Source organism: Amia ocellicauda, chromosome 8 (assembly GCF_036373705.1).
Source record: "Amia ocellicauda isolate fAmiCal2 chromosome 8, fAmiCal2.hap1, whole genome shotgun sequence".
Taxonomy (NCBI): Eukaryota; Metazoa; Chordata; class Actinopteri; order Amiiformes; family Amiidae; genus Amia; species Amia ocellicauda.
Genome location: NC_089857.1, coordinates 24,664,315 through 24,679,346, shown reverse-complemented (window position 1 = coordinate 24,679,346; position 15,032 = coordinate 24,664,315). Strand labels below are relative to the sequence as shown.

Sequence of the window (15,032 nt, the reverse complement as noted above, 5' to 3'; positions counted from 1 at the left end):
CATGACTGTGAATAAGCATTTGTTTCTTTTGTCCAAAAGAAAACAAGGCCAGATATATCATCCTGTCACTTCATTCCATATCATCACACTGCCCAGTCCATTAGAGAATATGTAGACAAATACTTGGATGAATGGGAAATTCCTACAGAGAAGGTTCTCACTATCATCACAGATAATGGCAGCAACATGGTGGCTGCTTTTAAAGCACTTTCATCACAGTTATAGACATTGTTTGGATCATAGTTTTAAAATGACCAACAGCTACAGTAACTGCATCAACACCTTCACCCATCTCCAAAAACTGCCGTCATGGAGATGTTGTATCACCACTTGAAACGGTCATCTATCCCGAAGAGTATGAAAAGTTATCGACATCCATCTGGTCACCAAAATAGCATTCCTTCTCAGTCAATATTGCATCTGTAATGACACCATTTCTGTCTCTCATTTGAGTAAACAGGTAGAGCGCTTTCTCCATTTCATCATTATTTGCATTTCTGATGAGTTTTGGGTCATGTCATGATGAAGAAACATGTTCACGGACGACAGACCACTGCTCTTTCTGGGTCAGGATGTCACCAACCATAAGGCGTGAAATGTCTATTTTCCATTCTTGATTAGCAATTTCTTGCTAATTAAGCATATTCAGTGTAGCTTTGTTTTATAATAAAGAGTTGTTTGTATATTTTGAAGTTTTATTTGGGTCTGATGTATTCTAATGAATAGAGCTCTACTGTTTGAATGTCTTACAAGAGTTATTTCCTTGCAGAAATTACTATATTATATATACTATAATTACTATATAATTGCAGTACAAGAGGTAGGTATCATCTTGACATTACCCTGTTCTAAAGATGTGTAGCACACCAGCTAATGGCAGACTTGTGAAATCTACAGGTTACAGAATTAATTTGCAAGTAAGGATTTGCATAAACACCACACATTCATTGCAGTGAATAGCAATCTCTTTTGTTCTCTTTTGTTCTCTCTGTCTGATTCCCTTTTGTGACAGACTGATTGCCTTGACTGACTGGACTAGTGCATGCATCACTACAGCTAGATTACAGGGTATTATCGTCCTTTAAATAAGAAGAAAATATCATTACATGCTCAGCCATGACCTTTTCAGTCTGTGTGCTTTGCCAAGGTTATTCATAGCTTAAGACATTTTTATAGGATGTTTTCATCTTAAACCAGGAGAAAAGGAATGGAACCGAAAGTCCAAATGGTGATAGCAATACATTACTTTGTCTCTATTCTCAATCTACAGTTTACTAATATGTCCAGCATGTTATTCATTATATGAAGGTAACAACATAAAGCACCACATAATCTCCAGCTTCTATTAAAATGTGATGCACAATCTGGTATTGTGTTGTTACCCAGTGACTGACAGTAGGATATCTTTAACACTCAAATGTGCTACAAGGTCATAATTACAGTCAAGAAATATACAAAGAGTGTATGCAGCTAACTAGCAAAGTGGCACATAATTAGTTCACAAGCGCCTTTGGGCATTTTAATATGCTTCAATAACACTGCCTAGGATGTGTCCTAATTGTCACAAAGGAAATATAATACCCCTTGTGTGGCATGACCTCAACTGAAGTCACAATGCCAACCTGAGTTGATAGAGAGGAGGGGGAGCATCTGTTAATTTAAACCCTAGAGTCCCTTCAATTACATGATTCAAAGGCAGAGGTGCAGTCTGATTTGTACAAGGTTTTATTTATATCAAATACATATTTGCATTAATGTAAATAGCACAATCAAACCAAATGACAGTCTAATACCTCACTTTTTATAAAGCAGGCACAATATTAACCACATTCACCAGGGGGGTCCACTAGCAAGTGAACAATGAGTGATAAGTTAATACATTTTGTGAAAAATGTTGGGTTGTGGAAGCTGCCTTGGTTATTTGGAATTAAGAAACAGTTTCCTAGAGGGTGTTGGGAATGACCTTTCCACACAGAAACACTTGAAAAAGCCCTAATTCAAAGTCTCCTATAGGCCCCTGTGTGCATTTGGCCCACCCCTGCTCCAGCCCAAGTACACTAGACACAGGAGAAATGCCCTCTTTGCCTTTTCACCAAGACACAAGAGCCTTACCGCTGCTGTGTTTTGAAAAGTTTTGAAAACTGTATGTTGCATTATACTGTTTTGGTTACTTCAAGATTTTGCAAATAATAATTATTTTCGCTTTTTTTTTTGGCATATCCTCATGCAACTTCATCGACCCAAATGTGGTCCTCACCATTTACATTGCCTTCCTCAAGTCTTAGTGGCTTCACTTCAATAAAAGTCAATACATTTCTGAAAAGATGGAAAATTCACTTTTAATTTTAAAGACCTGCCACAAGGTAACATTGATATGCACCAAAGTTTAACAGTATAATACTACTGTTCTTTAAATGTCATAAAGCTGTTGTCAGTGTTCTTTTTTTAACCCCTTCACATCCAAAACACTTTTTCCCAAAAAATTATATCAATTACAATAACTAAATTATTCAGAATTCCTCATTCTGAAAATTATCTGTCATGATATTTAGATGACATACACTAATTAGCTATAAAACATTAACATGAGCACAGAATGGTAGTAAAATAAAGGTAATCTTTCACAGGTTGTATCTATAAACTGTTTAAATATTACTAATATATGATAGATAACAACACATACACAACACAACACAACACATCATAGACTGATTCTTAACCTTCTTTAACAGATAAATGCATGTTTTAACACCTATGATGCCATGCAAGGCGAGCTGTAGTGAGACCACCCCAAAATACGCTGCCCCTCCCCAGACCCCGTTAAACTGAAGGCAAAACACCCCAAGAACAAGCAGGAACTAAAGATAGTACAGGCCTGGCAGAGCATCAACAGGGAAGAAACCCAGCATCTGGTGATGTCTATGGGTTCCAGACTTCAGGCAGTCATTGACTGAAAAGGATTTGCCACCAAGTATAGAAAATCACAATTTAATTCATGATTATGTTAGTTTGTCAAATTACTTTTGAGCCCCTAAAATTGGGGGGACCACATATAAAAATGGGTGCAATTCCTACACTGTTTACCCAATTTGGATGTAACTACCCTCAAATTAAACATGAAAGTCTTCACTTAAAGAATATATTGATTGTTTCCTTTCAAATCCATTGTGGTGGTGTACAGAGCCAAAATGATGAAAATTCTGTCCTTATCCAAATATTTATGGACCTAACTGTATGTGTATATCATTAATTAATTATTATTTTAAAACATTACAAAATTTAAAATGTAATGGATATTAAATACGATATAGGCAGCAATATTGATAAACAAATACTATTGATGATACTTACACATAGAGAGAAACAACAAACATTGGTGAGGAAGTCTGAAAGCATAGGCTAAATATGAGGTATCAACTGAATTGATTTAAACACAAATGCTATGTTTCTGTTGGAGTTGGTGTAACAGAGGAATGCATAGTGCAGAAAGAGGTTGAAGCTGAAAGCCAGTCCAGGACAGGCAGAGAATCGTTATAACAGGGTCACCTTGTCTGCACTATCTAGTTACTCACACTGAGGTGAACATTTCCCCTGACAATTAACAGTGATTTTTTTTTTTAGAAGTGGGATCAGAGTGTGACTTCAAGAGCACAGTTTTTTGCTTCTGGTACTAAGCAAAAGGGCAGAGTCCCCTTTTCCATAGTAAAAGTGCATTAATAGTATTTGGAGAAAAATCACAACGTGGAACATTTTTTAAAAGCCCAAAGAACCATGTAACCTAACTTTTACTGACAAGATTAAGTAATCCATGTATAATGCATTCTGAGCATGAGGTTGGGTATCTGTTGATTATAGGCTACAGAAATTACTCTCCAATATAGTGGATTTTCAGATCAGGAATTGAAAAAGATAGTGAGTGTAATTGCAACTGTTTGGATACTACTTGGAAAATGTATCAGTCAAGTGATGTTTTATTGTGATAATATTTTTTTAGCTGGATGGTGGGGTTGGGTAAAATCAAGGGGCATATGTATTAACATAACATTAACACCATGTAACGTGCAATTTAATTGCAATAGTCTGATAAAGTATACTTTATCCATATGTACCAAGTATAGCTGTAAATCTTGAACAAGCTAAATGTATGAACCTACTGCTAATTTGACCATTTATAATTTAAACCAGCATACAATTAACATTTTGCTAATAAATAAGTTTATATTTTATATATTATTATATATATTTAATATTTAAAGCCATATTCATTCTGTTTTATAATTTGAAGTGTTTATTACATAGACTCAATTCAATTCCAATTAAATTCAGTTCAATTTCATTCTGAAAAAAGAGCATTCAGAGCTCAGTGTTGCATACATTAAACTAATTTACTTTGGGACTTTTCTGGTATGCCAAAAATTCACCCTTCTTGTTATTTTATGCTGATTTTTAAATTGTTACACTGACAGTCCACCCACTCCAAATCCAGGGAAGTTAACTACAAACAAACAAAAAAATAGCTTCTCAAATGTTTTTAACAAAATTGTGTTTTGGGAGCTGCCAAGACACTATTGTGTTTCACATTTTTATTATAAATTATCAATCATATCGTATAAAGGTTTATTGATAATTTATACATAGAATTATGATAAACTATTTACCAGTCATTTATTAATGACACTTTAATATAAAGTGTTACCGAAATTGTTTCTTGAAATTCAGTTATTTTTTAAACTAAGATAATTTTTTAAGAAAGGTGATGAAAGCACCCATTTTTTGGGAAGGGGCTGGCTGGAAGAGATTTCTTTGGTTTGGAGAAGGATCCATAAAATTAAGCCAGCTGATCCTGAGACCATTACCATTTGTACTAGAGAGGCATTGACAAAGTTTTTAAAGATGAACTGGGTACACTGAAGGGCATACGAGCCAGAATTAATGTAGCTCCTGACACCCCACCAAGATTCTTTACACTATGAAGCCAAAAATAGAGGTGGAAATTTAAAGGCCAGTGTTAAAGCCTGATGGATTCATAAGAATTTGTGGAGATTACAAATTCACCAACCAGTAATAGAGTCTCAACCCTGGAACAGTATCCTTTTCCAAGATTTGAGGATTTGTTTGCAGCGCTGTCTGGGAGGAAACCGTTCAGTACATTGGATACGAGTCATGCATATCATCAAATAGTGCCAAAGAAGCAGTCTAAAAAGTATGTAACAGTGAACATACACATGGAGCAGCTATTACAGAACACTCCAAATGTCACAGTGGATGAAAACCTGGTCACTGGGGCAATGACTGATGAACACTTGCAGAACCTGGAGGAAGAACTGAGCAAACTGCTGGAGTACAGGACACTGTGAACATGCCAATGGGCTACAATACACTCCAAGGAAAGTTAAGAGCTATTACTGATGCTGCAGCCCCAACTAATGTAACTGAGCTGAAGGCATACCTGAGCTTGCTTTATGATGACAAATCCCTGCCATATCTACCTATGCTACACCAGTTGCTAAGAAAGGATATGAAGTGAAAGTGGACTAAAGCTTAAAAATAGCTTTGTGCATCCCAAAGAGTTACTACAATATGCAGATGTGCTATTTCACTACTCACAAAGACAGGGAATTATTCTTGTGACACATCAGCACATAGCATCAATGCTATTATGTTCCACTGAATAGGAGGTGGTTCTGAGAAACCAATAGGGTTCATGTAGCGAACATGTCACAAGTGAATATAATACTCAACCCCCTAACAAACAGACAGCCACCCCTTTATTTTTATTTTCTCCCTTTAAAGCTTCCACACAGTGATAATGGCAGTACACACCAGAGCTCCCACAATGAAGTGGATCAAATTTTTCTTTTATTTTTCTTTTAGGTTCACATGTTCACACAGGATAAAACACCAAAATTCTGGCTGGCTGGCTGTATAGTCTGGCACATCATGTCAGGTCTCCCCTATCCAGACTACACCACTGGACAGGAGCCAGAGACAAGAACATATCTGCTGGGAAGAGCAATGTGGTGTCTTTATTCAATAAATGAATACCAGACTGAATTTCTCTGTCAGGTGTGAAAATACAGGAAACAACGGCGTGAAAAAGCAACATCAGATGTAGCAATGAAAAAACACTTCAATGTCACTCTGGGTTACAAGTCTTATTTAAATCAGTCTCAAAAAGTATCTTCACACTTCTTTAGAATTGCTCAGCAACACCTGAATACTTAGCTTTCCTTTAAATCATCCAAGTCCATTTGGATTCCCCTGCAGCTGGTACTTGAAAGGCAACCTGTCCATCAGCTTCTAATTCCCAGTGTGCAGTTCACTTGTAAAGCTGTAACCCCAACTCTCTCCAGCTCCTGGTATTCAGCTCCCAGTTGCCTGACTCCTCTGTCTGCTTCTCTGCTGGGGTGATCTGCTTTTCTCTCAAAGCTGGTTGCTTTTAAAGCCCCAGCTTCTAATAATGGCAACATGGAATCAGGTGTGGCTACCAGCTCAGGGAAGCTGTTACCAAGCAACACCTTGTTCACCTGCCGGTGCACTCAAAGGGACTAGGACTCAAACTAAAACAAACAAATACATTATAAACAGAGTTGCACTACTGTAACACATTAATATATCAAGTTAGAAATGTAATGAGTACATGTGTTACTTTCAGAAAAAAATAAACAAAAATTAACATGAGTGTAGCATGAGTGTTTTCACTCTACATTATATGTTCCATGTCTAAATGGTGTGTTTAAATCAGAAGCAAGTAGCAGTAAATTCAACAAGAGTTATTTACTTGTGTGCACCATATCAAAATCACTACATGAGTACACAAAGTATGTAATGTCTTTGCAGTGGCACCACTTGGACTGTTAAGAAAATAAACCCATGCCTTGCAAATGCATGCAAACGTGCCTGTGTACGTGCTACTGCCATCAGGTGCACAGAGCATAACTGTTGTAGAATTGGTATATAGGAGTCAACAAAAATCTAGGTAAACTGAATTTACCTGACAAGAGCTGACACTTCTGTGGTTGTATTCTGATGGAAACGACTAAAATGTATGTATAAGGTAGATAGTAACTGGAGGTTGACCTTATGACCTGGGACAGGATAAAAACATAATTTATAGTTTATCTTTTTAACTATGTTTATTACTTCCTTGTAACACAGATTGTTCAATTTTGGAGTTTGCCAAGTCAGGGGTATCCACAACATATATACTGTGTGAGTATCAATGTAAATCTCAAAGAAGTTGGTGTTGTGAGAACTGCTTTAATGATCTGATTCTTCTCTCCCGGGGCCTTGGTAATAAAAACCTTTGTTGCCGAATTCTGTTGGTGGTTTTTAAATCTTTCCTGCACTGTAATGTAGAGTTCTTAGCATTAAAAACAATGTCTGCTCCATCAGCTGATTTCAAAAACAAGATGCGAAACAACTAAGGTTACTTTGATTTTTAAACTAAACATTGAACCTATGATTTGAAGAACTCAAATTGTATACACAGTAAAAATGAGAATGGATAAAAAATATTTTTTTGTTCAAAGTTCAACCTTTTTGATTTGATACATTTAATTTTTATTTGGTGATTTTTACCTTTTGGCAAAAAAAATTGAATGGTATTAGATTTGAAGTTTTCTGAACAAAGGAGTGTGAAAGCAATAACAGGCTTTTCCTCACATGTTCATTTTGGTTTTAATACAGTGAGAATGTGACCACTCCTACTGCATTTTTGTGCGAAACAGGAGCCATGGGAAGCTTATTCACTGGACTTAGTTTTTGTTTTATTACCATGAATGTGTGGTGGTGTGAGAAGTATTTTATGTAATACCACTCTAATGCCCCTGTGAATGATTCACAGTGCTTTTTTTTAATCGAATCCTAAGACTTTAAAAGCAATATATAGGGCCAGAAATAACTTCCACCTCATCTTTCAACAGTTAACCTTGTACTTGGATGATGAATGCATAGTTACATTTCAGCACAACTTTTCAGTTAACAAGGTCACTGCTTGAAGAGGTATTTGAACTTAGGTCCTCAGGACAATAATACAAGTAGATTTCTAGAAATTCTTAAGACTTTTTAAAGAATTTAATATATTTTTTAAGACCCAACTGGTATGTCACTGATGTCTGGTTCATCAGACTGCACCTCCTGAAGACAACAGACAACTGTTACTCCAAATTTCGAACAGCTGACTGCTAAACAATGCATCAGTGACAGGAGACAGTCAAAGTCAAACAATCAAAATCCATACATGTAAACACTGTAACTGACCAAAAGTATTAATTTTATGCCATGATTAACGGTCGCATAAATTCTAAACATGCTTACGTCACAAGTCTTCAGAAAGCTGGAGTCATCCTCATGCAGGGAGAGCACAGAGGACAGCAGCACGTCTGGCATGAACGTCAACTTGTTCCTTAAGTGTGAGAACATATTCTTGATTCACTGTGGATGCTAATCAGCACAGCCACACATTAATATGCATCACCCTACACTTGTCTTTATAAATGAGAGTTCAAGTAATCCTCATAAGGCAACGAGTGTAACCAACTGACCTGGAGGTCATACATCCTGAAGAGCCGACCCAGAACTTCAGACACTTTCCCTGTGCGAGCAGCTCTCTTCCTGAACAAGCTCAGAAGACGGGGGGCATGTTGGTCCAACACAGCATAGAAGTGGTTCTTCAGGTTCAAGTTTGTAATTCTATGAAACTCGGCATAGACCTGCACACATATAAAAAAAGTGTTTAAGCCAGAGTCTATGTATAATGTATATATGGCCCTGTAGGAAAATAACATTTCAAAAAAATGTTAAATAATAACTATACTTGACTGGGTTCTCACTGACACAACCACAAAAAGAAACAATGTAATACATCTCAAATAGGTGTAGTAAGGAAAACATTTTACCTGTGACTCTTTTTTAAGGGCTGGCCAGCGTTCCAGGATCTCAACAACAGGTAGGTCATCACTGATGACCTCTTTGTTTTCGCAGAGCAAAGGTGCTCTGCATTACATTTGTAATCAAGACAAGATTTTTGTCTCTCATCTTTACTTCATCTACAATTTGCGGTTGTTCAAGGCTGGCAGCATCTTCACCTCTTGGGAAATTAGGGAGGAAGTTCACTTCTGCCCTCTTGGGTCTTTTGATGTTAGAGCGAGGAGCTTGTTTGTCTGGGTTGTTTCTATTCCTCTTCCCAGAATTGACAGCTACCTCATGCAACCCAGCGCGACTCAGCTTAGTGTGGTAGTTCCCCATCTTAAACTTTAGACAATTTTTTCAACCATACCACCCTGTCTGAGATCCTGGCTCTTTAAGACAAGGATGCTTTGTGACAAGTGATTCTGCTATCACTGAAACTTCCTGATCAGTAGGGTATGCTTTGAAGCTATGCATTTTGCCTCCAAGGGTCTCAAGGATGTCATTCTCTCATATGTAGCATTTCCCTCACCAAGTATGTGTTCTACCTCATAGGAAAAAGTGGGCACTGGAAAAACAGGCCACCTTTCAGTCCTGTCTGGAGTCATGGCATGGGGCAATATTATTGTGTCATCTGATGCTACTGAACTGGCATCACTCTCATATCATATCCTCAATGTCTACAAGGGAACATAGCTGCCCGTCAAAGTCTGGATTTTGGTATGATAGGCTAAAATCAAAGTCTAGCTTGAACTTTTCTTTAATCATTGTTTTTAGCTCATCCACAGATTCTGGATGTAAAGATAAAGTCATCTTCCTCACAATGTCTGTGGAGGTATGGACATGAAGTAGAAAGTTTTGAGCTGCCATTTCATGTTGTTAAAAAGACAAGAAATAATGCATTAATGGAATGTTAATGTGTGAATATAAATTTTCTCCACACTGTTCCAAAAGACTTTATAGGTCCCCATTTCTGAATGCCTTTTAATCCTCCAAGTCTCTGATCAATACGTACCTTTTCTGTGTTAACAGCAAATGTCCATCGATAGTGTATGTTGTGAGACTGACTGTGTCATTTACTTCTGACAGCTGATGCACACAGAAGTTGTCTGATGACGTTGTCAGCTCAAATGAACTTAAATGCTCTCTGTACCAGCACTCGTAGTCCGTGCAAAGAAAGGAAACAGAGTTGTTCACAAGCAGTATTTGTTCAATCCTGCTGAATTTTGGAAGTCCTCCTGCCTGGCCTGCAGAAACAAACATTCAATTTGCATACTCTGCCATTTATGGAGACATTTGATGTACTGTAAATGTTTTGGCTATCTGTCTTGGTCTCTATGAAGTCTTTTGTCACTTGAGTAAGAGTAGCAACTTGGACTGAGGTAACAATTGAGGCTTGTATGTAGGGTCTGAAAAAAAATGGCACATTGAGGTGATAGGCCATCATGTGCTGATGCCTGGTAGCAAGAGTTATCAAGATATTCTTGAAATTCTCTATATCCCGTATTGCCCTTTTGAAAAAACGATGTTTTCCTTCTAACCTCATGGTCCATAGGTGAACCAGAGGCCCAAAACACTTTGTCAGTTCTGGATAATGTTCAACATAATGATGCTTGGGTCGAAGCTTAAAGTCTGGAAACGCTGCTTTAAGACCCTGTCTGTGATCACTTATTTTAGTTTGCATGTACTGGATGGATTCCTATGTGAAAGACGTGGACAACGCTAGCTGCACAATTTCTTTAAGGTCCATCAATATGACCCATGCTAAATCTCCTTCAGGAACTTTACTTCCTACCATAAGTGGTAATAACCTCAGCAAAGTTGAATTTTCATGCCCATTCCCACCAATGCTTAGTTTGGCAGAAAAATTATTTGGTATTAGTTTTGGTTTATCAAGTTTATCTGAGTGCTGATATGGAAATGTGCACATTTTTGTGTTTAGATATTCAAGAGTGAAATACTTCAGTCGAATCATTTCACGGATGCACAAGGCCAACTCAACAGGCACAATCCCCTCAAACAGATGCAGTATATCAGGCGGGAAACCAGTAATGGGATGAAAATGCTGCAATGCCTTGCTGAAAGGTACTCCCCCTTAACACCGAAATGGATTACATTTTCTCCTTGCACAGCATTTTGCACATGAACATCATGGCAGGCCTTCGTTCTCATGCTATACTCTGCTTCAGAAACTTCACTGGACTGTCTTTGGTCTGCAGTACAGCAACAGAATCGGCAGACAGCCTCCTTGGAAAGACTGCACAAAGCCTACAAGACCATGAGCAGCCAAATTATCAACTGCCACACACAACACAGTGCCCCTGATACACTGACTGAGACTTTCAATGAAAATGCCTTCCTGCTCAAGAATGTGCAAAGTCTTTCAACAAAGGTGACAGAACACTTTCATAACCACACTTATGTGTGTACTCAGGTACTTTGCATAATAAAGCTAGCTGTATGATGTGTAGACTGGACCTATACTTACTGGGTATATTGGCAAGTAACCAATATACTGCACAAAGCTTGTGGATCTTTCTAGATGTGCCTAAAGGATTAGCTAGTTCAATGTAATACACATACAAAATCAGTGACAATTTCAGCTCTCCTGCTGCTGGCAATAACTGATTTTCTTTGAAGTGTGTTCCATCTTCATGGGACATAAACAAGTGGCACATATGTGTTGTGCACTCAATATTCATTCAGATTTTAGTAGGCTAAGTATGCTAGTATGTCTATTAAAGTTAACTGCTGACCATCAACATACCAAACTGAAAATGCTGTTCATCAGCCTGCCACTTCTGTTTTAGCCTGAAGAGAGGAAGATTGAAAAGTTAGCCATTTTCCAAAGAGCCTACATTTCATAGATAACTCTCCTTACACAAATGTAAGCCTGTAACACGTGGAACAACTTTTTTTTTGCATCAAATGACTGTTAAACCTCTATGCAAACTCATGTCCAAACATGCATGCCAATTAATGAGTCACAACCTTCCATTTACAGGCCATAAAAATAAATAATGTTAGGCTACCCGAAAACTGCTTTAATGTAGGCATGTGCACAACTGATGCAACAAGGCAAATATGTAGAATACGTGGAACAACGTTATTGCATGAAATTGTCAAACCGCTATGCAAACTAGTGATGTGTAGTTTGGGAACGATTCGTTATTTTTGAACTAATCATTTTGGTGGACGATGGGAATCGGATCAGTGACGCATTGAATCGGCTCTTTCGATTCACTGAGAGCAGCGGCGCTCAGGAGCCGCAGACCCGCCGGTCGACTCTCGTTCAGTGACTCACTGACTCAGTGCAGCGGATTCGTTCGTCCTGACGAGTTATGAGTTATGAAACTGAAGACTGTACGTGCCATGTTGCTTCCAAATTCCCTCTTGCTTAGTGCATAATAAAGAATCCTGTATGAGCCAAAATGGCGTCAGTTACATCATCCAGACCAAGTATAGACTACTGTCAGAAAATGAGATTAGACGTTTATGCAATATTATATACTGTACATAATGTGCGTGTGTGTTTTATAGTTTGTATTCATTGGGTACGTCTGCCAAAATAATAATAATAATAAATCTGTTTTTGTAATGTTTTATACACATGAAACAATTTTGCACAAATTATTATTAATACTTGCAAGTCATCTTGAGGTAAATCAACAAAATTACCTATAATAACGATATTATTATTATTATTATTATTATTTCTTAGCAGATGCCCTTGTCCAAACAAGATATTACATTTAATTAGATTAATTGTGTTGGCTAAATAATGTTAATGCTTCAAACTGTTGTTATCTTCGGGATATTACATATATATTTGTCACAACTGTATGTCATTTAACCCAGTCAAATATAGACTTTTCCTAGCTTTTCTGGTGTGCAGTTTTAGTGAATGACTCGTTCTTTCCGGTTCAGTCTATCTAACCAGTCCTGATTCGGGCTGCATTGGTCCGAGTCACTGAATCAGTCAACGAAATGAACAAAATTAATTGATTCACCAAACTGAACTGAATCAAATGAATCGAGTCAAAAAAAGGAATCGAACTGCCATCACTGATGCAAACCAGCCCCTAATTCCCAAACGTGCATCATGCCAATTTAGTGAGTCACAACCCGCTATGTTGAGGTAATAACATTTCTAGTTAGGCTACCAGAAAACTTTTAGAACTGACGCAACGAGACTAACTTTTTGAGCTCAAACAAATCTAGGCTAAATACACTGACTTCAACTATTCATTTAGAGAAAAGACCAAATTGGCACAAATCACATTCATTTTTCAAATGCATGACATACATTAACTGCTAAAACACTAAATACATTTGATGCAGACAATTACATACAAATAGTAAAATACGGTGCTAAATAAACATAGCTCACCAGATTAGCACGCCTAAAGAAAAAATCAATATAACGGTAGTCAACGTTAGCCGATCAGGTTTAGAAAATGTCAGCTTTCCACAGCGCGTTTCACCTCAAATTTCTTCACAAAGCAATCCCACGGCGAATTTCAGAGAGAAATGTCGACTTTTTTTGCAACAACTTGTAAATATAACTAATTTGTACCTGCAAACTTTTCTCTGCATACTGTTCCGAGGCGAGCAGAGCACAAATGACGGAATTCGAGGGCTTGGTGGAGATGGACCACGTACGTACGTGCGTGACTTCAGACAGGAAAATTAATTGAAGTGATTGAGCACTGTAAACTTAAAATGGCAAATCAGTGCACATGGCAAAGAAAATTTGAGGCGAATTAACTTTTTTTTAAAAATTAGTGATTACAACCCTTATATTTTATCAAACTTTAACTGTGTTTTAAATAATTAACTGTTTAGATTAATTGATGATGGCTGAATAATTCTGAACCAAAGAAAGCATATTGTTCCTTTATAAAAATAAAAATAAACGTAAAAGTTTCAAGTATAACTGCAGGTAGAATATATGGAAAAGAGAACACCCATGTAATCATAATTATAAATAAGAACAATTAATCTGGTTGCATCTAATGCTCTCTAAAACACATGATCCCAATAAATACTATTTGAAACAAAAATCATAAGTTACAAAGTTCAAATGCTCTAAAGCTGAAAATAACATTTTTAATAGATATCATTTTAATAGGTGGATTATTCTGCATTTTCTGGGAGTATTCAGGTTTTAATCTGAATGTCGAAATAAGCATTCAAGGGTTTAATTCTTGTTAAATTGACTAAAACATGAAAATCAGAACCCTAGTTAACTTACTGTAGCACTGAGAAAGAAAGTAACTATAAATACAAGCCACCTTTTTAAACACTAGCCTAATTCAGTTTACAAATTGAAAGCAGACAGAATGTGCCTTATGTGGACATGTTGTTAAGGAGAAGGTTGATTCCTACCTATCTGAAACCTAAACATATGGATTCTTTGTGCTGTCTTGAATTAGTTTTTTGTGGCTATCAATCAATCAATCAATTTGTATTTGTATAGCACCCTTCGCAGGGTATGCCTCATCAGCCCTCTGGGGTGGTATGTGCCTTGTCAGGCTTCCACGGTGGGGGACAAGGTGCCTTGTCGGTCCATCAGAGAGGGGGGCCCTTTTGTCTTATTGCTGGAATGCAAAAATACAGTAGCGCTCAGGTACTGGTCATACAATGCAGGACATCTCTTGCCAGACAAATACAATTGTGCATTGCATGTCCATGGCATACCAGTGGCACCATGGGCGAGAAAAACAGAGACTAAAAAGATGAGTCTTCAGCCATGATTTAAAGGCTGAGACACAATGTTCCACAGTTTTGGGGTCCTATAACTAAGTGCTTCAACCACCTGTGGTTTTCTTTTCCACTAAGTAACCAGCTTCCTGGGATCTTAACAGCCAACCTGGAGTGTATTCGATAAGGGGATCTTTTAAGGATGTGCCAGTCCCTTTAGTGCTTTAAATGCTAATAAGAGAACTTTGAAATCTATCCTGTAGTGCAAGGGGAGCCAGTGAAGAGAAGCTAATACTGGAGTGATGTGTTCATGTTTTGTTTTTTTAGTTAAGATTATTGCAGCAGCATTTTGAACTGACATGCGGATATAGCTCTGTTTGTGCTACCTGGCAGAATGGCATTACAATAATCCAATCTAG

The 15,032-nt window shown here is 37.4% G+C and overlaps 1 long non-coding RNA gene across 1 annotated transcript; it reads right to left on the bottom strand.

The window, feature by feature from the left end:
- Nucleotides 1–8,319: 8,319 nt before the first annotated feature.
- LOC136755244 (uncharacterized) lies at nucleotides 8,320–10,149 on the bottom strand. The gene is made up of 3 exons (XR_010817645.1): nucleotides 9,926–10,149; nucleotides 8,547–8,714; nucleotides 8,320–8,407 (listed from the first exon to the last, which is right to left on the bottom strand). It is a non-coding gene; the product is annotated as an uncharacterized LOC136755244 (long non-coding RNA).
- Between the last annotated feature and the right edge of the window lie 4,883 nt (nucleotides 10,150–15,032).